Source organism: Pantherophis guttatus, chromosome 3 (genome assembly GCF_059756535.1).
Source record: "Pantherophis guttatus breed Tessera chromosome 3, ASM5975653v1, whole genome shotgun sequence".
In the NCBI taxonomy this organism is placed as follows: Eukaryota; Metazoa; Chordata; class Lepidosauria; order Squamata; family Colubridae; genus Pantherophis; species Pantherophis guttatus.
In genome coordinates this window covers 172,881,266-172,907,259 of record NC_142065.1, presented here as the reverse complement: position 1 = coordinate 172,907,259, position 25,994 = coordinate 172,881,266, and the positions used below count along the sequence as shown (strand labels likewise).

At 34.8% G+C, this 25,994-nt stretch overlaps 1 protein-coding gene across 2 annotated transcripts in view; it reads right to left on the bottom strand.

The window, feature by feature from the left end:
• Positions 1 to 25,994, bottom strand: part of SNTG1 (syntrophin gamma 1) — a 235,069-nt gene that overhangs the window by 115,879 nt on the left and 93,196 nt on the right. For both annotated transcript variants that reach the window (XM_060681983.2, XM_034429744.3), the window contains one exon: positions 1,441 to 1,535. The gene's annotated coding sequence lies outside the window, so the exon portion shown is untranslated. The remainder of the gene's footprint in view (positions 1 to 1,440; positions 1,536 to 25,994) is intronic.

Genomic DNA, 25,994 nt, shown 5'->3' with positions numbered 1-25,994 from the left:
ATTTATGTTATTTGAAAAATATGTTGCCAAGCTACATTAGGGCACATGTCAAAATGTCAAACAACATTATTAAGAAGATAATGACCCTTTGAATCAGAGCAATATCAGCATCCATCAAATTGTAACTGCACATGTTCATGCCTGAAACAAATAAAATTCAGTTCAAGATACAAATATAAACATGTTCAACAGTAGAGATCAAACATTAGACAAGGTGATAAACTACAGCTATACATAATTCAAACTACTGACCATTATGCAGTGATTGCTAGTAGAGGAAGACCATACAAAGCTATTTCCAAAGGTCTCTAGCACTTTCATAGGACTGGAATTAACACAGGTACTGAAATTTTATAAAAACGGTTTACAAAAGAGCACAAGGTATTTTATACTGTACGCTCAGTAAATGTATGCCCACAGTTCTCCCAAAGTAAAATGAAGCTTCCCTTAAATTATACATAAAGTCAAGGTTATGTATAATCTAAATTTAAACAACACATGGAAACATGGCAACCAAATCAATTTATATTTGGAATCCAATCCTAAACCTTCACAAAATAATAAAATCAAAAAAATCAAAATAAGATCAAAATATAATCTTGATCAGCACTCTGGTACAAGACAAAATTGCCCAGACAGTATTTTAAGAAACATAAAATACAAACAAACAAAGCAAAATAGATAATACAGTAGAAAGATGTGAATCAGCATCCTTTCAACTTTCAAAAACTTCTTGGTCAGATTTTGCTGCCTTTTCATTTTACAGTATCTCATAAATTACTCTCCTCCAGTGTAATTATTCTGATTCTTCTCCAAGATGATTGTTTCTTTTCTTTTCTTTTGGTTCTTATTTCAAAGCACTGAATACTTCTGTGGCAGATTTCATTCTATTTATTTCCTCCATTTAAAATAATACCTTCCTTACAATCTTGCTTGCTCTTCTGATTCAATCTCTTTTTTTTTGTCATAGTTTTAATGAAATCAGCCAGAATTGAGGTCATCCATATTGATTTGTGTCCACCACCACCCCAAAAAAACCTTTCACATTCTTCACATTAAATTTATGAACCATGAAATAACTATTTGTGTTTATGGTGAACACTTTAAGTAAGCTATTCTTAATACAAATTGTTTTGAAAACAATTACTTTGTAATGTTCTACATTCACCAATCTTTTTCTTTGATCCCAAGGTCAATTCTTGACTTCCTTCTGTATTTGTATCATGAAACTGATTCGTGTTTTATTGAAAATGCTGTATCTTCCTGCTCTTGGTTTAATTGTTATCATAAGATTTCACTTTGCAAAAATCAAGACAAATAAATTAACTAGTAGCAATAAACTGATGCTTTCAGCTTCAGGGACATGATACTTAAATACTACACACCCAGTCCAAGCTATTCTTTGCAGGAGATCTACTAATACAATGAACTGTAACATACCACTTGAAGATTAGGTAAAGCAGGACCAACAGGAAAGCTGGCAGCCATTCACAGACTCTTTCAATCATGATTCTTGGTGACTTTTTATGGGCAAGCTGAAAAAAAGGATAGAAAAAAACCAAGGATGTATTAGTTAATTATCACAGGAAATAAGAAAACAAAAAAGAACTGATGTTTTGTATATTGAAGAAAATGTTACATCCCATTGCATGGGAGGAAAAACTGATGTGTCAATTGTGTTAAGAAAAAAATGGATCTATACTGTAACACAATGCCCGATATTGTTTTGGCGAGTTATCATCAAATTCAGAGAAGCAATGCTGAACAGTTTAAGACAATATTATATTTATGTCTGTAATGAAATGCACTATTTCACTTAGAATTACTTCTCCTGGCCAGATGTTTGATCTATCTAGGGCACTTCACTGATGAATGACACTCTTTTTTCAGGCAGGCTTTTTTCAGCTGGAGATGCACAGGAGTTCCCAAACAGACTGCACGTAGCTCATCACTTTTCAAGGTAAATAATACACATAAGGCCATTATGTTCAGAGTCTAAAATTACCTAATTGTACCACTGACACTGTTCGCTTATTAATCAGCTCCATTTTCATATGTTTCACTGCTAGGACTCAGAGTTTTACTTTAATTGCTCCTCTGCCTATCCTCTCAACTTCACTATAACTATGTTTTTTTTTCTGATAAATAACTAATTGCTTTTGCTTGGTAGTTATAAGGAATACATTGTTAGCAAGTTACTTCTTTTAGTATTTTTAGAAGAAAACTAAAAATTAATTTTTTTCTCAGCAGTATGACCTTAGAATTTAAAAAATTAGAAACATTTTTCTTTTAATGCTTTAGACTCATCAATAACAGTTTATCTCATATCAGTTATTATATTTGTTATCTTCTATTTTTAACTTCACAGTGCGTGTTTGCGCATGTCTCTGTGTTTGAATCTTTGAATTAGTCTTGACTCCTAGCAACTATCTTGACAATTCTCTGCTGTTTTCTTGGCAACATTTTTGGAAATGTTTTGCTCCTGCTTTTGCTGAAAGTTGAAAGGGAATGACTGGACCAAAGTTAATCAGCTGGTTTACATACGTAGGGCAGGACTATAACTTACACTCTCCCAGATTCTAAACCAGTGCCCTTAACCACTAAGCCAAACTGGTTCTCAATTTTACCTAAGGCCTCAATTCATTTACATGCCCATCAATTTATTCTTTTTTAGAGGAAGTAATATTATGCAAATGAGTAAGGTATAGTAACACAAGGAAATTAGGAAATAAGAAACAGAAAAGGAAAGCTACCAACACTATTACCTATATATCCCCATACATTTTTAACCTTGCAAACCATCACTGTTTCTGACATGCCTATAGTCTGATTCATACATTGTGTAATATTATTTAAACTTCTCCCATTTTTCCAAGAATCTCATAAATTCCATGTAGCTTTGATTTGTTTGATCTTCCCTTTCTTTTTCTTCTTTTGATATTTCATTCACTTGTTCTATATTTATTTCTTCATTATATCTTAGTCTTAGTCCAAAACACCAGAATAGCAAAGGTGAGAATGTATCAGAACCAAATTATAGAACCAAGGCAAGGAAGATTTTGAAGACAATAATACTGCCCTGCTTCTATTTATTTAGCCAAAAGCTTAATGCCAAGGAATAGATAGTAAACTCCCTTGATACCAGAGAATATAAAGTATATTTCCTCTACCTGCCAAATATGAGAGGAAATTTACTATCTGTTACTTGGTATATGCTCTGTCTTTTCATTTGGAGGTTGACTTCATTTGGAGGACCATGGTGGCACAGTGGTTACAATGTATATTGAAGGCTAACTCAGCAAACTGCCAGCAGTTTGATCCTGACTGGCTCAACGTTGACCCAGCCTTCCATCCTTCCAGGGTCAGTAAAATGAGGACCCAGACTGTTGGGGGCAATATGCTGACCTTGCAAACTGCTTAGGGCTGTAAAGCACTATGAGGAGGTATATAAGTCTAAGTGCTATTGCTATTGCTACTTTCCTTTATCATCTATCACATCTTCTAGCTTTCCACCCAAGCCTCCAAATCAGGGGTGAAATGCTACCAATTTGCACCGGTTCAGGCAAATCGGTAGTGGTAAAAGCTACCGGTTTGGGCAAACTGACAGTAAAAAATCTCTACCAGTTCGGGCGAAGCAGTAATAAAAAAAAAGCTACCGGTTCATCCAAACCAGTATTTCCGACAATCAGCTGTGCCATGCAGTTTATATTCTAAACTGTATGGCACAGCTGTTTACTCCCTCGCTGTTCTACTTACCTTGTTAAGCCTTGTTAAGCCTTTTTTTTCTTCGCAATGAGCGCATTTGGTGTGCCCTGCGCATGCGTGCACACAGCATGTGTTTGGTACACGCTGAGCATGCGTTCTCAGCGTGCTTTTGGCGCATGCACAGGCAGCAAACCAGTGGCAATCCACAGAAGATTTCGCCACTGCTCCAAATCAATGGACATCAAGCATGCATCATATCCATATAAACTCTTTTCTCATCTAAGTATATTCTTATGCTTGTAAGTTTTTTCTTGTTATTTTTCTTAAGAAATCTCAAATAAAAATGACCTAAATGTTTCATTTGCTTATGTTTTGCCATATAAAGCTGCACCAATCTATTCAAAGGGGAGAAGTTCTACCTACTGCTATTCAAATGTGTTGTAAGCCTGAATAGATAGGATTGGTTAAGGGATTCACACCACATGGAAAAATATATGAGCTGGAAACACCCAAATATGAACTTTGGACACTAGGAATTCCAGTTGAATTTCATAAACTATTTTAAGTTGCATTGACAGTTTCTCATGTATATAGACAGAAAAACTGCTAAGCTATTGTTGGACAGATTTTTTCACATTTTTTTGCTCATTTCACCAGAGAGCAAATTCCAAGTTTTATCAAACAATATCATCTTGTTGGATTGGGGACTTCTGCTTTTTCAGTTGTAATGTTCTTGCTTTTTCCTCTCAAATTCTACGTTTTGATTTCTTGTTAAATGAATTTTGACATTAATATGACCTTTGCTGAGGTTTAGGTCAGTTTTCTACTGTTTTTATTGTATTTTTCTCTACCGTGCATGTATTCTACAAAAAGGCAGATTAGAAATGTGGTCAAATTAAGAATCTTTTTTGTTTTGAAACAAATTACAGTCATACTAGATGTAAAGCATTCCAGACTGAGTCATCATTATTCAAGGTGATGCTTTTGATGCCCTTCACAACTAAATGTTTTCCTAATGTTTTATTTATTTACTGGAACAAAAGCTTGATGTTCAGTTTCATTTCAAAGCTGCAAGCCTCATTCATGCTACGTGAAATAAAAGGTAAAGGTTCAATAGTACCTTCTTTGACCATTTAGTCTTGCACTATAGCCTAATATGTATTCAGTCACAATGACAAGCAGCTCTCCTGACAGTTACAAGCACTAAACTAAATGAAAGAATCTTCTAATGGACTTATCAGGGCTAGATCTCTTATCATGTTGTATTTTCCTCTTCATTACACTCATGATGCCATATGTTCAATAAGTGCATTTCCAGTACATTCAAAACAATTGATTAAAGACTAGTAGGCCAGGATTTGATGTAATAAAAATTAAAAGTATTGTCCAAATTGTTGAGAAAGCTATTTGAAACTGCTTTCTTCATTCATGCATTTTAATACAATATTTTAGTTATTTCTTTCAACTAATTCATCTCCAGAAATTCTTAATTATTTAATTAAGAAGAGATATACCAAAAAGGGAATGTAGAATTTTATAAGATACATATAAATATATTAATGATTTAATGATCTCCAGTAAGTGTATTATCTCAAGACAGCTGTGGTTGCACAATTCTAAAATGTAGACTCTAGAAGTCACTCTTTCACTGGTTAGACTGCTTTCTATAGAATTCACCAAAGAGTTTCAACACAAATGGTCTGCTGCAAAATAGTAGTATGTTCAAAAAGAAAAGGTATATAAACACACTCTCAGTAAGTTTTTACCACTATGTTTGAGAAGACTCCTCAAATGGACAAAAAAACCCATTGCTTTTTAGAATAAGCGTCTATTTTATGAGCTGGTTTCCAACATTGTGATTCTTGGACTATATTCCCTAATAATGTGATGGTTAAGAACTTCAGCAAATAGCATTTGAAAGGGCACAAGAAACTATCAGTTTGAGCTACAGAAAAATTGTACATGTATCTTCCTTTAGTTTTCATGAAGAAATGGCTCAAAATCAATACAGTGATATACAAGACTGATCTCTCCAATTGCCATACAAGTATTTGGTTACAATTATTGCAGCTAAAGATGAAGGTATCAGTTATTGTATGTAATCAGCACTTCACATACTGACATTGGTTAAGAAAGAAAAGAAACAAGCACTCATATTCCTTTATACAGCTACATAAGAGGAGCTACTGTACATAATATATTGTGGCAGTGATACACAAAAATTCAGAAAATCTAACAGAGATGAATATTTCTTTCCTCAGAACTGTAATCTTTAAAAATGAAATGTATTCTAATGACCCACTGTGAGACTGTAGCAAAGCATTTATGGACAAGGCTTTGTGAACATTTAGAATGACATTTTCTATGTTACAATAATTTCATCTTCCAGATTGCCTTGCCAGATAGAGCTACTGAAACATGAATATAGCTCTACCCTGTTGAAACAGATAATACTGTTCTTTGTTTCTAATTACAATAGCCCTTTGTAGTTTAATAAAGTAAAGATATAAAACACCAATGAGGATCAAACTTTCAAGGATAGCCTCCAGAACCCATCTCTTTCTTAAACATAATCAATATGCTGCTGGTTTAAGGACATAATATTAAGTCAATCGTACTTGGTTCAAGCTCCAAAATGTCAGGACATTCAAACGTAAAGCAGGTATTTTAACAGTTGTTCAATTCTTAAAAAAAAAAAATCACAAAAAAGACAAGAAGCTTTAAAGTAAACACAATTATTGGACACTTTTTTTGATCCTAGGAACACCATGCTCTCCATGCAAATATGGCCTTGGAGTCCCAAAAATGAAGGTGGGTATATGAAGGTAAGTTGAAGGGCTGTGCAAACCTTTCTACAATAGGTTGCACTTTGATGGCAATCTCAGTGGAAGTGTTTTCCTTGGAAGTACACACACACAGACACAGACACACACACACACAGAGAGAGAGAGAGAGAGAGAGAGAGAGAGAGAGAGAGAGAGAGAGAGAGAGAGAGAACATATAAAAGCTCTTGAAGCATCTAACCCAAACATTTGAGAGAATGCAGCATCTCAAAAGCTTTAATTAGTGAGTTGCAAGGATTGCATCAGACATAATCCCAAAGCATCCCTACAACGAGATTGGCCAGTTAAAATCAGGCACAATGTGTAAAAATTGATAATGGGGCATGTCTACTAACCCATTAAAATCACTGGCTAGTGTTTGAGGAAAGGGTCTGAAACGCTTCTCATCCAGTAGAAAACAGGATTGTATGCACTTCTAATAGCAAGGATGCTTTGCTGTAAAAATTCACATTTGGGAGTTATCAATGTAATGATGTAAATTCCGTTTGAAACTAAACAAGGACTCTCCATGTAGATATTACACTGCATCAGTACAAAAGAACTTGTTAGTGCTAAATTCTTTACTGTACAGACATACAGTCTTTTCAGGTTGATTCAAAACAGGTAAAGGGAGCCTCTCTTGTTTTCTTTTATGTTGATTGGTATCAATTTGGCTTCATCTGATTTTCCGCGATGAACTTCCATCAAAATGCACAAATTCAACTATTAAACAGATCCTTACTGATGCTGGGATCAGGCTTCTTTCTTCAGCCACTTCATAAGTGGCTCATTAACCTCTAAAATGATCTACTACCAAAGTTCAGTGCCCTAAGCTAAGGGTGCTGCCAATTTAAAGAAAGTCTTTATGCCAAAGCATCTCAGTCCTGGCAGCAGTTTATTTGTACCGAAGTGGCTTAATATGAAGGAAGCAATTACCTATGATGATATGACAGCACATTACTCATTTACTAAGTTCTCATTTACTAAGAGTGAATCCAACTCACTAAGCCAATCTTTACATGCTTTCTGGTTACTAACTTATGCCATAAAATCCCCGTAATTGCTTCAAAATGTTATTCATCATTTCAGCCATAAAATAAAATGTTAATAAAGATTTGGATTGCTACCAGTTGAAAACTAAATTATGGGATTTGGAACAAGGAAGTTTCATTTACTTATGAAAAGTCCAAATAGAAATCCAAGGTTTGAAATTCAAGCCAAGCTTTTACTTAATTAAGCACCAAACCTCTTCGTAATAGGTTTCCACACAGGTCGAGTACATACTTCATTGACTATATATGAATTGTATATATGACAATATATGAAAATTGAGGATATGCACTGAAATTTCTAATATGACAAAAATGGGTCTTGTATTTTTTATAACATTCTGAATTTTTCCAATTTAGTATTTCTCTCACAGATATGGAAATCACATATATGGAAACAACAAAGCTGCAATATTGAATGTTAGAAAAATTTAACAATCAAAGAAACATGTTGATTAAGTCAACTCAAGAGAGCAAGAGAATTGTGAAAGCTATCATTTTCCAAGAACTTTTATTGAGAAATCACAATCCCATTAGCAGTGATAGTATTGGCCAGGAATTCTTGGGATACTACTTTTAGCATCTCTAAGCTGGAGGAAATGATCAGTTGCAGTAGACATGTACAGAAGATCATACCAAGGGTTGAAGTTGTTTCCAACTCCACCCTGTTAATTTTAAGAATTACTAGGATATTAAGAAGCTCAAATCTCAGCTTTCTAACAAACTAAAATTTTATGTGATATTAGCTTCAGTCTCTTCCTTCCATTTGTATTATAGGTACAATTCCAATCAATCTACTTAAGCGTGTATATTTTTATTTTCTTCATTTTAAAACATTTGTATGGCTGCCCATATTGTAATAACAATCATTAACACCTACTAAACAATAAAAATATAAAAGACCAAAAATAAAATCAGCAAATACTGTATAAAAATTCATGGAATCCCAGAATGTGGTATTGATATGGATGATTAATACATTTTAGCATTAAGGAAATCAGAGTAAATGTATATTCTTACTGAAGTAGAACAGATCATTTTGGAAAAATATTCTGAAATGCATTACTAAAAATCACAACTCTGTATACTGTGCTCTGAGATTCTATGCACACTAAATGACTTTTTGTTATTATGCTGTCCCCCAAGTAAGATAATAATAATAATAGGAATACAATGGTTTGTTCTAGCATTATCTGGCTTTATCTTAATAGGAACCATGTCAATCCAACTCTTTTGATAAACATATAAGTTCTTGCAGAGCTTATTTAATATATTTGGGGTTTTTAGGGTGAAGGTCTCTTCTTTATTCCTCCTGCATTTCCTATAACATATAGTTGTTTCCTAAAATTGACAAATTAATGTTTCCCATTTGCACAAATGATTAAAAGGAGAAGGCATAGAAAATGTGATAGGAAAGAAATTAATGAGCTGATCCACGAATCATTAATATTTATGGCTAGTTTAAATGCATCCTCATATAAAACATTGCACTGGTATTAAGTATCATATCATATGCTGCACATGCACATATATCTCTATTGATGCACTAAAATCATCAAAAGCACTATATTTTCTTTATGAGACAGCATTGCACAGTTCAGCAACGCAAAAAGAAATAAGAAAGCATTAGTGACATTTTCCTCTTGTTAAAACATTGTAGATAAGGTTTATTTTACTGATGGAAATGATACTCTATTATCTCTGATGTGTTGAATATACTAGCAGAGTATATTGTTTTTAATCTTTTTTGTTGCCTGCCTTTAGCTGAAGATATTTCAGAATACTTAGAATTTTTCATTATTGACAAACTAAGAAATCAAATTAAGATTGCAGTTTCTTATGATCCTCGTAAACATAGTATAAGTGTAAAGATTTAACAAAAAATTAGGTGAATTATTTGAAGACATTTTTAACGAAATGTCAAGCAAGATAAAAATGGAAGAATGGAAGACATTAGCATAAGTTTTAATGAGCTGAAAAAGTGAAGGATATTGCTTCACTTTTGGCAGGATATGTCAGAAGGAAAGACCTTTTTTTGAGCTCATCAGAGCCATGGAAAGTTTCTCCTGGTCTCCAAAGCAAAAGCAAATAATAAAACAAGGCAGGTTTCATTGATCAGGTGAGCTCTTCATAGGAACTATAACCCTCCCCCACCAAATGGGTAAGGAGGTCACCTTGTCAAATACTGAAAATCCATTGTCAGATACTAAAAATAGGTACAGTCTCTCTGAAGATCAGCAAATAATCGTTGAGTTGCAGGAGCAGCTAAAAACATCCAAAGCTGTTATTGCAGTGGGGGAACATTATGCCTCCCCTACACACACAATTGACTTCTTATAGGTAGAGAAGTGACTGCTATATGACTTGGAAAATTATAAACTTCAAATCATTAAAAGCTGTGGGGATAAAGTACAAAGAAGCAAAAGCTGAGGTTCTGTAATGTGACTGATGAAGCAAACTTTCAAAATAATGTTTGCCATACAAAATAATTCTGCATGGTGGAAAAACTAAGGCATTCCAAATATATAATAAGCTCAGAAGAGTGGAAAATTGTAGAGACAAGTATTTAAAAAGACAAATATTTTCCTTCTAAACTTTAAATCTGTTCTCATCTTATTATTCCAATGGCTGCTCAATCAGCAACTCAATGTGCCCCCCCCCATATTACTCTGTCTACATAAGTGGCCTTGTGAACTCAGATAATCCCTGTGCTTCTTAAAAGCACAACTTGTAAACCTTTAACATGAGCTATATTGATTCTCTTAGATAGAAGAATGGGGATGCTACAGATTCCTTCAAAGCATTCTAGAATTCTTAAAAGCACTTGGTGCCAAATATAATTAATTGTAGAAATAGAGAATTGAAAGCTTTCTTGGCTGGCAAAAGCAATGGTGACCTGGTGAGTAGCTAAAAATAGGATAAATTAACTGGCAGGTTAATAAGAAATCTTTTTACTGTCACTTCCTCCTAGCTTCTCTTTTTACAATCTGTACTGTACAACCTATGAGAAAGCACCTAAAATTCTGTTCAATATACAGCTATATTGGGTTATACCAAAAGTTCCATCCAGGAAACAGTCCACACATGGAACTGGTCATGGATCAAGTGGAGTGATCCATGACCAGACAACATGCGTATTTTATCCAAATACAGATCTGAGAGACATGAGAATTAACACACACATGTTTGGGGCAATTCAAATACATGTACAGTTGGGGAAGAACCCCCATCCCTACTAGACTGGATATGTTTCATTTTGGTGGCAGCAGGTCATCTAGGTACACAATTGTTAAACAAGAGGGATAGTCATGTGCAAGCTCCATATGCCATCCTTAGATTATAATGATAGTCATGGGGGGATGACAGCCACATGCAGGGTGAATACAGCATATCTAGGTGGCAATAGAAGACAGAATAGAAATGTCCTGCTTACATGGTAGAAGCAACAGGTAGGATATATATGCCATGTTTTCTTGCTGTCATCATTGTTACTTTCCAATTTAAATGAAGTTTCTTTACAAAAATTCAAAAGAGGCATAAGTGTCCCTTATGAACAGCATTCTCCCAGAATTATGCAAACTTCTTAGTATTTTTACAAAGATTTCACAGTTCACAAAAGTACTGACATCCCGTTATATAATACAGCAGGCAAAACCTCTTTTCTGAAACCTGGTAAATGGTCGATAGCTTCTGTCAGGTCAGCTGCCACAATGTACACAGAGCACCTTCCTCTGTTCTTGAACAAGATATGTCAGCTAAGATAAAGTTCCCTTCTTTTAGTGAATATTGCTTTTTGTTTTAAAACCTAAAAACAGCTTCAGTTTAAAGGCTGAAATCAAGACAACTTTGTGAAATTAAACATACCTTCAAATACAGAATTATTAACTGTAGATCTTTAGTAGGCAATCACCTCTGTGATAATGAAGTTAATAAATTTATTTGACAATTTACTTGTCACAACTTACAAAAGAGAAGTGGGAATCTCTGTAGTCCCACTGCTTTTTTTTTTTTTTGTCTTGAGATCTGACTGAATGAACAAGCCTATGGCATTTTCTAAGCCAGATTTTCCACTGCTTTCTTCCTAGGACTGAGAGAAAGTGATTGAGCCAAAGACACCTAACTGATTTCTGTGGTTAGTGCAGGACTGGAACTCAGGTCTTCCCCTTCTATGGTAAGCCAACACCTTCACCACTAACCCAAATTAGCTCTGTTTTCCAGAATACCACAAAAATAAATTAAATTATTTTATTTCAGTTCTACAGAACATCTCAGAATAAAAATATCAAATCAAGATTTTGCCATAAAACAGTCAAAACTACCCCAAAAATGGCCTGAAAATGGCCAGAAAAACAGCCTGAAAAAGGCCCAAAACCAGCCCCCAAAATGGCCTGAAAATGGCCCAAAAATGAATTGAAACCAGCCAAAAAACAGGCTGTTTGGGGGGCTATTTTCCGGTCTGTATTTTGGGCATTTTGGGTCATTTTTCAGGCCAAAAATGGCCAAAAAACAAGCCGAAAAATGGGGGGCAGCCAGTGGTGGCATTAGCCCCAACTGGCTGAATCCTACCTCTGCCTTTGAGGTGAGTGGCCAGGAGGCAGGACTGGGTGTGATGAGTGATGTCACCCACCCAGTCACATGACTAACCAGCCACATCTACCCAGCCAGAGAACCAGTTGTTAATTTATTCAAGTTCCACCACTGGGGCAATATGCTGATTTAGAGAAGACCGTCAAGAATTATGAAGCAGTAGATAACTCTAGGTGCTATTGCTATGCTAATAAAGGAAAAAATGACTTCTTTGGCAAACTTGTTTTCTGCGGTCTTGATGATTAAGAAAGCAAATAGGATAATGGCTAAGGATAAAGAGCCTGTCTGTGAGAGAGAAAGAAGAGCCAAGGAGATGTGGATAAACAGAAACATGTACCAGGTAGAAGGTAGAGGGTAGAAACAGAAACATGTACCAGGTAGAGGGTATATTTTCAGTAAGTATTGCATCTCTATTTAAAAAATCACCTGAAGAGTATAGAACTTCTGCATTTTTTGTTGATTTGGTTTATTTGCATCTTTGCCAGAAAGAGGTTCTAAGCAGAAGGCTTTTTAGCTTAGTTCAATTAAACTGCTGTGACTACTCATAAGCTGTAAGTCTTCAGATCAGCCACATTGGTAGATAAATTGGGCCATCTGGTCTTCACTGCAATGAGATGACTTTTCCATGTTTCTTTCACAGGGTGTAGAACAAATTGGCTCCATACTGACATGGTCAAGCAACCTTATGTTTGTCTCCAAAATGTACATTTTGAGCATAAAAATGAACCACTAACATTTTTTTGGCAAACCTAAGTGCTGATTTAATGCTGAAAAGATACATTGATAGTCTTCCACTACACATTACATGATCTCCTTTTCTCCAAAGACTGAATAATCTAATGATGTAATGCTAATATTTCTTAACTGGACCAATGAACCCTATTTTCCACTATAAACACATGAATCCAGGTAGGCTAAGGTAAAACATCCAGGAAGGCTAAGGTAATCCAAGTAAAACATCTGAAGAAATGATTAAGAAACAATTAAAAAGCGTATTTTGTACATGTATAAGCATCAATGAAACAATCATCAGATCCAATATCTAGAACCAATGCTCAGGGGAAGAGTCAAGTCTTTAGCACCTTAAAAAGGGTGGCAAGTTTACAGCCATAGTAGGAGATATGCTATTTTGTAGGCACTGCTACAGAACAACCATATTTCCTGGGTCCCATTAGCTGACACTCTTTAATAGAAGTGACCCAGAATATGCCTACCTCGCCATAAGTAACAAGTTTCTATATCATAAATTTTGAATTGCATCTAGAAATGCACTGGGAGCCAGTGCAACAAATGGAGTAAATGTATTACAGGGAGAACTAAGGTACTGTATATCATAACCAACTGCACCATTGCATTATGGGACAACTGCAGTACTCTTCAAGAGCAACACACGTAGAGAGCTTGTAATAGTCTAAATGGAAGGTGGTTTAAAGCAACAGTGACAATAAATAACTCCTATTCCAGGAAGAGGTGAAAATGATACACCAAATGGAGTTATGAATGTCTTAAGCCAAGGATGCCATCTACTTCTGTAGCACGACAGAAGAGTCTAGCAGGATCACATCAGCTTTGTCTGTCAGAGTGCTACCTTTTCTAGAGCCAATATACCTAGTCCCAAATCAATAATCATTCAGTCATGTTAGGGATTAGCCTGACCCTCTTTCTCATCTGAGCCGTTAAATCCTCCAGAATCTGAGAAAGCATTGAAATGATATAATTTGGCTGGCATGGGAGCATCATGTATAATGGGGTGCTGTCAATATATTGACCACTCATCCAGTGGCCTTATATAAATGTTAAACAGGAGTGGAGACAGTAGAGCCCAATGCAATCATACACATTAGAAGTTTATGGCGAAGTTATCACCACATTAGCAATAAAGAGGAATATTTGTAACTCAGGGTTGAAATGAGGGTCCTAGGTGCTCTTCTGAGCTTGGTTGTTTTCTTGCAGCCATTTCATTATCCAAACCAGGTACCATCATCAGTGCTAATCTGCATGTACTAGCACTGCATGAAGTTTGGGTAATGAAATATCTGCAAGAAAACAGCCAAGCTGAGAGGGAACCAAGGATCTTATTATCAACACATTGTCTGGAACCAGAGAAAGGAACACTACTGCAGCACCATGCCTTTCACTTCCAACCCCTTAAATTGGTCCAGAAAGATAATGGTCAATGGTATTAAAAGCCAATGAAATATCAAGGAAAGCCTCACCTACTAGTATCATGTCTTAAAAATGGTTTCTTGAGGAGAGGTTGGACTAGCTGCCCTCTCAAGTCCAGATGGGAATCACCCTCTCTTTTAAGGATGAATCCACCATCACTTGGACCCAACTACACATTGTCTTCCAGGCAGCTTTAACCAACCAATATGGACATGTATCTAAAGCACAGGTGGCCAAGCAGTCCAGAGGATCCTATCCACTTCCTTAGAAGCTCAATTTCATCCCAGATAACCAAGCAAGACCATGCATTACTCATCTGCAATGATATTGCACAGCTTAATGTAGCTTAGAGTTGATCTGAGCAACCTTATTTGATAGATAACTAGAATCTCCCAGAAGTTCTAGAAACAGAAGTTCTCTGTGATCTGTGAACAGGAGAGGCATATATGTTAATATCCACTATATCCAGATGGCATTCCCATTTTCATATCATAATATGTAATTACCACCAACAGGTTCAGGTTCACAACTAACATGTTGGCTATGAAAGTCCGAGACAACTCCAATTCTATACAAAGGGAAAGCACTATGCTGAAAATAACCAGATATGAAATCCTCTTTGGAATTTAGGGATGAATGCCGATTGCTGTTACAATATCAGCCTCTCTACATGCATTAACTTCCTTGCTGGCACTGTTTGACTGCTATGGAGTCAAACAGCACCAGCAAGGAAATCATTGCATGTAGCAGCTATTCCTAAATCTACAAATATGGTTTCATATCTGGTTATCTCCAGCAGTGCTAAAAGATTCTTCCTGATCTAGTAAATGATCTTGGTTTTGTAAATGATCTTGCTTTTCAAATTCTATCATCTTTCTGGAAGTCTCTCCCTTTTGAGATTGATTTTTGTGATTATTTTTTAAAAAATTTCAGTTGTTTGCCAGAAAATTCTTTCCTTTATTGTGCAGTTCTTTTTGTGTCTTAAATCTATTTTATGATTCTGGATATATAATATTACCATATGCAATCATTACTATCATTGTTACTATATTTGTCCTTGAAGCAGAAAATGTTTGAGGCTACTGATTAAATTTCCTGATTTATTCATACTTTTAAAAGATTCCATATTTGCAACAGGCTTCTTTATTTGTATCCTAGATTCTTCTGAAATGCATAACCTGACCTGCTCTTTCTATTATTTATGTTCTATTAGATCTATTATTCTAGTATCCATGACAGAAAGTTTGCTCTATTAGTTCTAGATTAGTTGTAGATTAAACTAGAGTACTGTAGTCCTTGATTAATCCTAGATTGTTGAATACTTGTCTACCTCGTTCCTTTGAATCGTATCGAATTTTAAAACTTATTCTCAATTTTTTCTGCCAGATGAATCTGTTAATTATTCTTTGCCAATCCTGCAGGGGTTTGCCTAAAATTAGAATCAGTGCCATTTGGAATAGAAAGTTCATTTTGGGTAATATATTAATTTTTAATTATTGCAATAAATTCTAGCCAACAAATTTTCAAACTTCTCTATCTTTTGATATATTGTTTTATTTCTTTCCATAACTTGTTGTAATTGTTTTGAAATGTATTTGTTACTTCCTGACAGATGAAGTCTTAGGTATTTCACTGTGTGTTGATAAAATTATATTTTTATTTGGAATTTCTTGTGATCAATAACTATAATTTCAAATCTCTCCTATATTAATTTGGGTCACCTCTATTTTATATTCCATGTCAAATATTTGCATTTTATTGCTTTCTTTCATTTTTTAACAAAATAAATATTTTGTTTATTTTCCCTGACGTTGGTTTTTCTCCTAAGGAAGAAAGATCTGCATTGTGCCTCTATGTTACACAGCCATGAAATAGCGTTATTAATATTATTTCAATTTTGCATTTTCATTGTTTAATCACAGAAAAGAGCACAAGATGTAGTTGCCTTATTTCTGTAATCCACACATATTAGGAATTAGATAACATATGCTTCTGGAAGGTAATGATAGGAGGAATAACCAAGCTCTTCCAAAGCAAGATATGGGACAAATGTGTGAATATCTAGAGAGCTTTTATAATATGGACCTTCAAACAACCTCAGTAATTTATTAGGATCAAGACCATCCCTCCCTCCCTCCCTCCCTCCCTCCCTATCTATCTATCTATCTATCTATCTATCTATCTATCTATCTAATGTTTTTGTAGATTTTCATGGGTACAGGTATGCAAGTCTTGGCATTTTCGGGTCTTTTCCCATGTGAGATTGAGAGTATCTTGGCGACTTGGGACCTCATTGAAATATCACCAAGATACTCTCAATCTTACATGGGAAAAGACCCGAATACGCCAAGACTTGCATATATATATATATGTGTGTGTGTATGTATGTATGTATGTATGTGTATATATATATATATATATATATATATATATATATATATATATATATATATATATATATATATATATATTTGTTTTCTCAGGTTTTCGCGGGTGTTTGTATGTAGGTCTTTGGTTATTCGGGTCTTCTCCCACGTAAAATTGGAAGTGTCTTGGCGACGTTTCGACGAAGTCTCATTCGTCATCTTCAGGCTGGTGTTCTCGGCTTCGTGCTTCCAGGAGCACGAAGCCGAGAACACCAGCCTGAAGATGACGAATGAGACTTCGTCGAAACGTCGCCAAGACACTTCCAATTTTACGTGGGAGAAGACCCGAATAACCAAAGACATATATATATATATATATATATATATATATATATATATATATGTGTGTGTGTGTGTGTGTGTGTGTGTGTGTGTGTGTGTGTGTGTGTATGTGTGTGTATGTTCCAGCATAACTCTGGAACGCCTAGAGCAATTTCAACCAAACTTGGTACACAGATGATTTACCCTCTGGAAAAAAATACTGTAGGGGTAAGTCACCCCTAACACCCCTTGGGGTGTGTGTTCTGTTAAGATACAGCCTGTTGTGCCTTCAAATGGCTTCTACCATACTGCCTTAAAATGGCTTGAAGTTGCTCTTCCTATCTATTACAGGAGTGGGATAAATAAATACCTGGGCAATGCTGGGTTATCAGCTAGTTATTTAGAAACATGTACATTTCTGAATGTTCTATCTCTTAATCACTGAGCAAGTGATAGCATTTATTCAAAGTTGTTTGAATGATACAGGTAGTCTTGTCTTAATGTCCACAATTGAGTCAGAATTTTAGTCATGAGTCATTGTGGTCATAAGGTAAATTACAACATGATCAGGCTAGACTTTATCACAATGTTTAGACTTCACTTTCATGAGTCATTGCATCTGTTAAGCAAATCACATAGTTGTAAATTCTAATCCAATTTATTCAATGGGTGGGTTTTGACAATTTTTGCTGAAAAATGGCAGAAAACATTGCAAAACACAATCATGTGACCAAAGGACTCTGTGGACAGTTATAAATGCGAGCCAGTTGCCAAGTGCTAGAAATGCAATCACATGACCACAAAGGTGGAATAGCAGTCGTAACTTCTAGAACAGGTCAATTTTTTTCGAGTCCGTCATAATTTTGAACAGTCATTAAGCAACTGGTCATAAGGAAGACCAATGATATGTAAAATCTAAGAATGTTTTGATCTCTGTGCTTGTGTCATACAATTTATTTATGCTGAAAATATTTTGTACATTTCTGCAGCTATCAAGTCTTTTGAATGTATGTCTAATTTATTAGGAGGAGCATCCATCTTCTTTTTATTCCCAGTTTTGCACATTTCAAACTAATCTATCATATTGTCTGGAGAAACTTTGGCATCATGTGCTAACCAAACATTAAAAGTATTATAACTGAACAGAAAGCAGAAGAATGCATATCTATTTTGACTTTACAACATTTACAGCTCATTTTGAACTGGACATAATGACTGAGTTTTTGAAATCCTTTTTGGATTAAACAGAAATAATCCAACTCTTTATAGAAAGTTATAACTTAGTTATAAATGGTTATATTACTTCAGCATTAATAATACTACTTAAAAATTATTCTTGATTCAAAGTTTATATAAATGTGGAGTTTGACTGATTGTTCTAACTTTTGTGAGGACAGATCTTTCTCTAAAGAACACAATTACTTTTTTTTCCATTTACAGAGATTTTGTCTATGCTTTCAATTACAGAACACACAGTACAATTGGCACTTGCCCTAGGGGCTCGAATGTCATATGGGTTCATCCATAAATCTTCCATTTAATTTTCTGTTCCAACAGAGACCACAAAATTTATCAGAAGGGATTCTGGTTTGCATATCCTTTTTTTTTATAAATTTATTGAATCAGAAGTAGTCCTGATGCAATCAAGGTTATTCTATTCATACTGCACCAAGCTAGTTAGGAATTTTCGTCTCAACAAACACGAGAATTAGCAAGCAAATCAAACACTTACATAAGTTTTCCATGTGTCTCCCACCCCACCCCCGAACCCCTTTCCCCTTGAATAATCTCTCTACTTTTACATTTTATGGCAGTTAATATAGCAACTAATTGAAAAGTCAAAATTCATACAGAAGAAGCACCAGATTGATTATGATTATTAATTCATTTATTCAGGATTCTGTCACTGAATACAAAAGTATCATAGTGTTTCTACAAAAGCATTATTGTATCTTCCATCTAAGCAAAATAAATGTATAAAAAGAATTAGTTAGCAGCTGCCTCCTCTCACAATACCCATTACATTACTGGAATTTCTGTTTAAAAAAAAAACAAGTAAATAAAAATAAACTCATTCCCACTTTAAGGTCCCTAATGAAAAGATATAAAATGGTAATGAAATTAAAATGAAACCTTTATATCCAAATATATGATTATCTGGACATTTTCAGTCTCCTCCCTGAACCTCATTGGTTGAACTGATATTGTTGGTCCAATAAAAACAATATTTGAAACTGACCTGTACTTGTAACACCAGCAATGCCTGAGCTATAAGAAAGATAATTGTCTGCATTCCTGCATTGTCTACTTTTCATTTTAATACATTGTACCAGTCTATGTTTATTTCATGCACCTAAATTGTTAAGTCCAATGCTAATGTTTTGAGGCATAACTATTTAGATACCAAATTTATCTCTCTCATTCTCATACATGATAATCCATAAATGTAACTATTACTTTATAAATAGACTAAATTTAAAGATACTAAAATTATTGAAGTCACACATAGCCCTAAACAAATTCAAACCAATCACATTGTGTATTTTTACACAAACAACAGAGAGAGTTTTTATTGGCTATTATCAAATTTTATACAATATTCCATTTTCTTCCATTATTCTATTCTAAATAAAAAAAATCAATTTGTTCACTTTAATTATTTTTTAGCCAATCCTTTTGGATTGAAGCAATGAATTTAGTCATAAACATATGAGTCATTCTGAGAATGTCACACAATATAGAAAAAAACATAATTTATAGTTTTGTGAAAGAAATAGTGATGGAATGAAGTCTGCATATCAGAAAAAATTGATATACTCTATAACCGTGATGACGAAACTATGGCACGTGTGCCAGAGGTGGCACACAGCACCCTGTCTGATGAGACGCGCGCCGTCGCCTCAGTTCAGCTCTGCTGTGCATCCACATGCTTCTCCCGCTGGCCAACTGTTCTTTCGGTCTCTGTTGCACATGCGTGGGGGCCGGGACAAGTGTGTGGAGGCTGCGCGTGCATGTGTGAGGGGGCAGGGCTCGTGTAGTGGCGGCATGCGCATGTGCAGGGCGGTGCATGTGGGGGTGCCTTCACGGGGGTGGGGGCATGCACAGGGCCATGCATGCATTGCATTTTGGGGGTTGGGTGCGCATATGCACATTCGTGCATGTGGACGCACTCTTTGAGCACTCGGTCCAAAAAAGGTTAGCCATCACTGCTCTATAGATTCTTAGGGGAAAAGAATTTTATTGTATTTTAATTGGATTTTTAGAAAAATAATGTAATGAGAGAGTAGCTACTGTAAAGCCATTTATTCTCAAAATTAGATACTACCCCAAAAAAGTTAACTAATCCAAAAATTCCTTCCTTAAAACACACACAGAGCTCATAACATCAACAACAGACTAATTCAAATGAAAAAGTATTCCAAACTGCATGCCATTTTGACAAAGTTTTATTAGCTTCCAATTTTTTTTCACCAAAAATGTTTCTCTGAGAGCCTATGACAAACCACTTTTGTAGAATAATACATTTGTTTAAACTTGGTAAATAGAAAATTGCCAAACAATATGTTTCAGATTACTTATTTTACATTTAGTCATAATTAGATAAATTTATTTTTACATCACATTGTTATTTCGTTAATATGCAGAAAAAGGAAGGAGCAATGAAGAATTTATTTAATTTATTAATTTATTATTCTTTAAAATTACACTGAATTACATATTTTGAGGCTTTTATTCACTTAGAATCAGACTGATCTTTTTTTTATTAAGTTCTGAAGATATACTTTGGAAAGAAAAATAGTGTATATTCAAGTTGCTGTCAGGAAATATACACAGCATGTGGCTAAGAGGATAACTCCTGTCTCTTTTATTTTTCATCATGATTCAATTTTATTGCTAAGTGAAGTTTTAGATCTTGACTGTTTCAAGTATGATTTTCAGATCAAATGTGTTGCATGAATTATATAACTGAATCACTCTTTGTAATATGGATAAATAATCACTAATTAATGATCTGTCATCTTGACACAAAAGTAATTACTATAGCTTCAAAACAGAATTTGCCTCCAAAGTAAGTTTCAGATCACAATTCTACCAAATCCCAAGTGGTTTGTTTGATTTTGGCTTAGTGTATTGAGGAGCCATGTTTTTTTTTAAAAAAAAATGGCTAAAACAAACCATAGCATAACGAGATACTTAAGCATATCCTAAACTACAGTTTATTTAGTTTCCACTGAATTCATTTCACATTTCACATTGATTTTAATAGGGATAACTTTATCTGTTTTTTTATCTTTATCTTTTTATAATCATGTCATGTCCACAACTTTCCCATAGCAATAGCAATAGCACTTAGACTTATATACTGCTTTACAGTGCTTTACAGCCCTCTCTAAGCGGTTTTACAAAGTCAGCATATTGCCCCCCAACAATTTGGGGGATCAATTACCCACCTCAGAAGGCTGGAAGGCTGAGTCAACCTAGAGCCTGGTGAGATTTGAATTGCCAAATTGTAGGCAGCCGGCAGTCAGCAGAAGTAGCCTGCAGTACTGCACTCTAACCACTACGCCACCGTGGCTCATATCATAGTAAAACATAACCTTATATAATTTTGGCTTGCTGCATTAAGCAAAACAGACATTGTGATTTCTGAATCAAGTTTTGACTCAAAACGTCTCAAGTCACCCACCCCTGCTAGCAAATTATGCATTTCTCAAGAAACCATGAATTTAAAAAAGCATGGCTTAATTAAACATGTGAGAACCAGTGCAAAGCACAAGGCCCAACTCAACCATAGAGCTCCCTGGCTGATTTTGGTCAGTCTTTTTTACCTTAATCTATTCTATACAAGAATGTATAACAACAACAACAACAAAAAAGGAGGTCTCAAAGAAAATACAGTGTATCTTTACAATAAATAAAAAATAAATAAATAATTCAAATTTATTCCTTTGATTTGCTAATGCCTTAATTTCATTCAAAGCCTTTAGCCTGATTAAAAAATATATTCTTATTTCAAACCACTAAGAGTTATGAATGCCAATGTCCCTTACTTGAACTGTTTATTTATTAGAAAAAATGCAAGAAAGCCAAGCATTGCTGAATGTCTTAAATTTGTACAATTGTTTCCGGCAGTCTTTCCATTTGACCATCTTGATCCTGGCCTTAGCAGTCTTTCAGTGTGTCTGGGATTTGCTGCTTTAATGCATGAAAGCCCTGTATTTTGAGCGAAATAGATGACAGATGAAATTGTTTCATTAAATACAGACCGGATTTTTACAAGAATGATGAAGGTAAAACTTATATTCCTTTGGGAAAACAGATAAAAAAAAGTATTAAGAGGATGAGAACAGATATATTCTGCTAAATGGCTCAGAAGAAATGAGAATTCATCCACCCTGCTGCTGTAGTTATATAGCTATAATCCGTTCATAAACGTTCCGTGAAACACAGGTAGCAACAGTCTGTTCAGGGACCACACTGTTAACACATCTGTGAGCAACTGCATCAGGAGAAAGAATAATTAAATCCTTATCATTTCCGGTAATTCAATAGAGTAAATTACAAAGAAACAAGCTTTATTCAATGTATTTTTTTCTTATGTGGTCATTTCCTCATGAGAGGAGTGGAGAAAATGACACCGAAGCAAAAGTACAGATTTCTCAGCAGAAAAGAATGGAAAGAGGAATGGCGTAAAGAATGGAACAATTACCAATGTACAATACAATTTAGACCAAGCTGGAAAGAAAGGGCAATTACTCTTTGAAAAACAGAGACAAAGAAATGGGACCAAGAGAAACAGACTTCCTTTCAGGAATGGGGGCAAGTTCTCTCAAGAAATCTCAAGTTTTTCCTCTTTCCACTATGTATTCAAGAGGGATAGTGATATATATGTGTGTGTGTGTGTGTGTGTGTGTGTGTGTGTACATATATGCATGTTGTAGGTATATATTTATGTATGTATATAGCATATGTATATGTGTGTTATATATGTGTGTGGATAGATAGATAATTTCTCTTGAGAGCAGGCAACAGAATTTTATTTTTAATGTGGGCCAGTGTGATCACAGTAAAAAAAATGACAATAAAAATTATCTTATATTAAGTTTTATTGTACCATGGAAAAATTTGCATATGTCCATGGTTATTGCCATTATTGCCAGATGAATAGACATCTGGCACTGATATAACACAAATTATGAAAAAGTCTTACTATTTTGTTCAGATCTTTTTAACACTGTCTCTTTTTAAGTATCCCAGATATGCTTATGCAACGTCAAATAGCTTGTCCATTTAAGTTAAGGAGAGTAGTCTTGCAATTGCCACAAAAACCATCAATTGACACTTCATCAAAGGCTGCCACAAGATCCAGCTAACCAGACTTAGCACAGTTTGGTTTTGCTTGAAAAGAGAAATAAAACTCATTGTTTCTTTATTTGGTTCAGTTTGAATTTTATACAGTTGTCTCCGCTGTAGATTTTTAACAGCCTAAGGAGTGAATATATCTACAACTTTCATGTCCAAACATAGATTTCTTCCAGTACATAACTACTTTATTACATTATCACTTGTTATCTGACATCAAATCGTTTTTTCTCCATAATTTAATTAATTTAGTTTTAATTTACTTTATATTTTACATTTATTACTTTTATAAATAACTCAAGGCATACATGGAAAAACATACCTAATACTCCTTCTCCTCCAATTAAATAATTGTGGGCCCTCCCATACATATCACACAGCTATGGTTCTCACTGAAATCCTTCAATTCCTAAGACCAACACATTCCACATTTCATTCCTAAGGAATGAAAGTGGAATGAGGTTTCCTGAAATAAAATAGAGTAGGATGATTGTGAAAGGGAAAAAAAAAAGGAAATTGGGAATAACCATTTTCTCAGCCAAAGCAGGCCATTGTCAGCATAGACAAAAAACCTACCAAGGTCATGAAGAAAATGCAGGATCTAATCTAGGTCAGTCACTGGGACCAGAGGTTTAGTCTTCCAAGCTTTCGAACTCGTGCTGGAGCCCATGTTCAGGGAGCTTCTTTCTAGTAAAATGTGCACACACTCTGCTAGAGAGAAGTTCCCTGAAGATGGGCTCCAGCATGAATCTGAAAGCTCAGAAAACTAAACCTCTAGTCCCAGTGACTGAGCCAGATTGGATTCTGCAACATTATCTTGGGACACATATATTCATCTTCATTCATGAAGAAAATGGCTCAATTATCCAATATAATCTGGACAAATTTCCATGGAAAGAACTTTGGAAAGTTTGGAGTGCCTTCCAAACACAAAGACTTTGTTAACGTATGGGAATACTTGTTACTTGAACAAAGCACCTTTGATGCAGATGTACACCTTCCAGTGTAGACAAAGAGGTAAAGAAGACATTTTTCAGAGAGGAAGGCATAAAGAGAACATTGATGGAGAGATTGGATCAGCTGCCAGCATAAGATTCCTTAATATATATAGATCTGAAAGGTGAGCTCTTATATCCCTGCCTCATGTTTAGTCCTAAGGAAAATTGGGGAGGGGGTAATGACAACACTTTTCAAATATCTAGAATGTTTTGCCAGGAAAATGTCTGCTTTTTATTCCAAAGAGTAAAACGTAGTAGAATAGGTTAGGCAATCAGATTCCAAATGAATCTTAGGAAAGCTTTTCTAATGATAACAACAATTTGATAGTAAAAGCAATTACTAGAGATAATTACTGGCAGGTTTCCATTCTTTGGCTGTATTCAAAAAGAGGCTGAACAACCGTTCAGCATGGGTATTTTAATTTTAAATTCTGCATGGAATAAGGGATTAGATTTTGAGGCAAATTCCCCTTTCAAATATAAAATTTTAGGTATTGCTTTTTATTTAGCCCCAGTTTACTCATTGCCTAAATAAACTGAGCAAATTATAATAAATTAATCTTGATTATTACCTGTTTAAATCAAACTAAGATGTGCATATAGCTTTTCAAAATTTAATCACTCTACATGGTTTGAACACAATACTACTGTACTGTAAGATAAATTGAAATAGGAAAATACAGCTTTTAAGTTTCTCTTCATAACTGCACTGGGAAAGGAAATTATGGGAGTCATAGCTGGCTTGGTTGCCCCTATTATGATACATTATTATAAATGAAGTGGGTATAAATGATGTACCTTGACTTCAGTCTAGGTTCTTAATGTCACCTCTGCAGATAAGGAGTTTTTCCTTCTTTTGAGGGTTTCAGCAGCTCCTTATTTATGCTAGTCAATTTTTTTCTGGATACTTGCAAGAAAATTATAGTAATAAAAAGAATGGGGATTTTTAAAATGGTTTTCTGAGACTTGGCAAACTGTTTTGAAACATCTTTCCTAATTCATAAAATGTTCATAAACTTGGAGATTTCATTAATGCAAAATAACTAACTTTGATTAGCAGGAGTTGGGGGCTTCTAAGTAGAGATTTGCCAATAAAATATATTTTTCATAAACCTTGCCTACAGGACATTGGGTGATATATATCCTCTTGCTATATATTATACAGTATCTCCTGGCACTAGAATGACAGGAACTAGTAAGTAAAAAAATTATTCCGAAATAAATATATTGTAAATCATCTTTGAGTTTTAGTGGTTATTAGCACTTTTTATTAATACAGGATTACTGCAGTGGCATTAGTTTTTAATCAATGATTATGACATTACAGAAATATTCATTTATGTAGAACAACTTTCCTAAAAATAAAAACAATTTGGGCTGGGCTTACAAACTCCAGAAGTAACAGTGGATTGATAGCCAATTGATGACCACTGTAGTCCCGGATGCATGTATGGGAAAATCTGCACAAGAAGGCATAGAATTGCAAACGTAAATATATTGTTTTTTTTATAAAAAAAATCCTTGTAGTTCTCCACTTACAACAATTCATTTAGTGATCATTCAAAGTTACATGGCACTGAGAAAATGGCTTATAATTGTTTTTTACAATGGTTTTTT